Source organism: Octopus bimaculoides, chromosome 25 (genome assembly GCF_001194135.2).
Source record: "Octopus bimaculoides isolate UCB-OBI-ISO-001 chromosome 25, ASM119413v2, whole genome shotgun sequence".
In the NCBI taxonomy this organism is placed as follows: domain Eukaryota; kingdom Metazoa; phylum Mollusca; class Cephalopoda; order Octopoda; family Octopodidae; genus Octopus; species Octopus bimaculoides.
This window is the reverse complement of record NC_069005.1, coordinates 28,614,773-28,618,668: the sequence shown is the minus strand read 5'-3', so window position 1 is coordinate 28,618,668 and position 3,896 is coordinate 28,614,773.

The window sequence follows — 3,896 nt, the reverse complement described above, 5'->3', positions numbered from 1 at the left end:
AAGTAGATGGGAGTGTAATGGTGAAAGGCAGAGGGAGAAGCAGAAGTAGTAGGTGTGTTAGGAGAGTAATAAGTTCGCAGCAAAGATGATGTAAAGTGTGCGGGTAATGGGAGGGATGTACAGTGCTATATATATATGTGTGTATATATATATATATATATATATATATAAAATCATCATCATTTAATGTCTGTTTTCCATGCTGGCATGGGTTGGATAGTTTGACTGGAGTTGGTAAAGCCAGGGTCTGCACCAGGTTCCATTGTCTGTTCTGGCATGGTCTTTATGGCTGGATGATACCCTTCCTAACACCAACCACTCCACAGAGTGTATAGGCAAAGTTGAACTCGGAACGTAACGACAAATGAAATGCTGTTAAACTTTTTGCCTGATGTGCTAACAATTCTGCCACTCACGCAGAGTTGAAACGCTGTTTGATTTTTTCTTTTCAGCGTTGAATGTTCACCATCCCACTTTCATTGCACACACACAAACACATTCACATACCTCCCTTTTACATACACACACACACATATATTCACGCAGGGTCGAAATGCTCCCACTACCAGTTTGCCATCACCCCTTCCTTCCTCATTCACCTATCACCCCTTCATTTCTCATTCATATGTTGTGATGGAGAAAAACACAAGAGTATTATCATAGTAGATGATAATTTTAAGGCAACGAGCTGGCAGAATCGTTAGCATACCAGGCAAAATGCTCAGCGGTAGTTTGTCCATCTTCACATTCTGAGTTCAAATTCCACTGAGGTCAACTTTTCCTTTCATCCTTCTGGGGTCAACGAAACAACTACCTGTTAAGCACAGGGCGGGGGTGGGTTGTCAACATAATCAATTTATCCCCTACTCCTGAAATTGCTGGCCTTGTGCCAGAATTTGAACCCATTAATAACGTTAATATCCTAATGTAGGCCCAAGGGCCCCACAATTCAGGAGAAGAGTGGAAGCATATTTGATTGTATTTTAACCCTCTCCGAATGCCCAGGCCAATTGATCAGCCCAAGTGATACAAGCTGAAAGGACTTTGAGGCCAATCCATTAGCCCAATGGAACTTATGTTGTGAATGGTTGGTTTTGAAGTGTAATAGCCAATCAGAGATCGTCTTTCAGTAGATGTAACTCAATAGACAAAAAAAATTTGGTCTTTTTGGCTACACATACCAAAACACTGTGTCTCTCAAAAGGGTTTAATAATCTACCTTCTCTCTCTTCCTCTCTCTCTCTCTCTCTCTCTCTCTCTCTCTCTCACACACACTATCTTGCTTATCTTTACTGCATTGTATGCTATTAGTTGCATCTCACCCTCTGCTGTCTCCCTCTCTATTTTCAGCTCCTTCCTTATCTCTCTTCCCTACATTGCTCTCACTAGAAGCATTATTGGTCACTTTCTAAGTAAGAAAGAAAAAGGTGACCAACACTTTCATTGCTTGGACAGACGATTGATGTTTGCAAAGTCAGGAAAACCAGAAAACAATAGAATGCAACCAATTCGGTAAAATAAATTTTTAAAAGCAGAAAAAAACCTCCTTTTGCTCCCTCCACATCTGGCCAAGAATGGTGACTTGGAGGCAGAAACAAATTTTTTAAAATATATATATGTAACTGATGATGATGACAAAAATGAGAATAATTTGTGCCATTTTTCTCTCCACAAATTGAATTTGCAGTTTTGATGGGGAAAGATGTTAATGAAAAAAGAAATTTTTTCCTCCGTCAAGTTTGTGTAAATATGTATGTATGAATGTATAACAGATGTATATATGCATCTACATCAAACTCACAAATATTCGTATAAATATTATGTGTATGCTTATATATATATATTTATATACATGCATATCTATATATGTGTATATACATGGATATGTATATAAATGTGTGTGTGTATATATATATATATATATATATATAAATGTGTATATATATATATATATATAAATGTATGTGTGTGCGTGTATGTATATATATAAAAATGCATGTGTATATATAGATATATATATATAAATGTATGTGTGTGTATGTATATATATATATAAATGCATGTGTATATATATAAATGTATGTGTGTGTGTGTATATATATATTAATGTATATGTGTATGTATATATATATATATATGTATGTTTATGTATATATATATATATATGTATGTTTATGTATATAGATATATTAATGTGTATGTGTGTGTGTGTATATATATATATATATATATATATATATATGTCCAGCCCATCCCACCATGGAAAAATGGATGTAAAACAATCTATATATATATATATATACATATATATGTATATAATTTGTGTATATATGAGCATATGTGCATACATACAGTCTGCATGTAAACTTGTGTGTGTTTGTATATATATATATATATATATATGACTGTGTGTATGTATATATAAATTACATACACCCCCCCTCCCTTACCTATTTAGCTTTTTTTCATTCATACCCTGTTGTTTCTCTTATTTACCTCCACCCAGGGGTATCAGTTTTAACCAAGGTACAAAAGCAGAAATCTATTATGATTGAATAATAAAGATAAAGTATTTTTCTATTGTTGTTTCTTATTTTTTTTTTCTTTCTTGTAATGAATACCATTGCCACCACCACCACTACCACCACCAACATAATCATAATCACCATCATCATCATAACCATCATTATCATTAACTGCCTTCGTCATCACCACCATCCCCATCACCACCATCCCCATCACCATAACACTCTGTTACATAATTTTTGTCTTTGAGTAGCAACTGTTATTCCTTATCTGATTATTCCGAGAAAATATGAATAATGGCTAATATTTCCTTCAAATTGCACTTTTCTTACATTTTTTTCAGACTGTAAAGAATCCCTTTTTAACACATGGGGCTATGATGCTCCCCCACTACTCCTACTCATGATCAGAGATGCACATATTGTCGTATACTAAGGGACACGCTCAAGTGGTTAAGGTCAGGCAGCTGACAAGCAAATCCGTGGTACTGAGCAGAATATTTGCTATAACGATATTTCTGCTTCAGCAACTCAGCATTGAATCTGTCTGAAATGTAATGGGAAATAGGTCAGTTTGAAGGGAATAGTAGTCATTTCCTTTGATCTCTAAGATAGAGGCAAATAAGAAGCAACACTTACTGACCAAAGACAAAAAACATTGTTACACAGTGTAATCAGCCGTCATCACCACCACCTCCTCCATTGTTAGTATCAGCACCACTGTTATAATACTGGTTTATTAATTCCCATCATTTGTTTGCATCTCAGTACTTAATTCTTTCATCTTGATGCCTGATCTTTAGGAACAATCCATTTTGATGCTGCCATTTGCTGTTAATAATTTGAAGCTGACTTATTTAACGTTTAAAATGTTTTTTTCTAATTCTCTCTGCCTATGTTAGTCTGTCTCTTTGCTTTCTTCTCTCTGTTCCAGATCCAAGTGTAGTAAGTATGTAAGCTTTGAGCAGTCTGTAGAAGGTATAAAAATCTTTCAGGAACAATAATGGTTTTTTGCCAAAGATGATTGTAAATTTTTTCCTATAGTGAAGCTCGATAAGCTGGAAAAAGCTTATTCTATAGCTCACGGTTAGCAACTATGGTCGGTGTGTAGGCAAATGAAAAGCCAAATTCAGGGAATGGAGAAGGTAAAATCCATGCTACATGTTTCCTTGCTATCAGGATCTCGGAAGTAATAATTACTCAATGAGAGGTACTCCATCAGCTACCCATCAAAGCCAAAGATACCTTAATTAAATGAAAGTTACATTGTCATCAATCGACCCCAAATTAACTCAGAGATTTGATTGGAAATGAGTGGAAAACACACACTCTCTCTCTCTCTCTCTCTCTCTTTCTCTCTCTCTCTCTCTC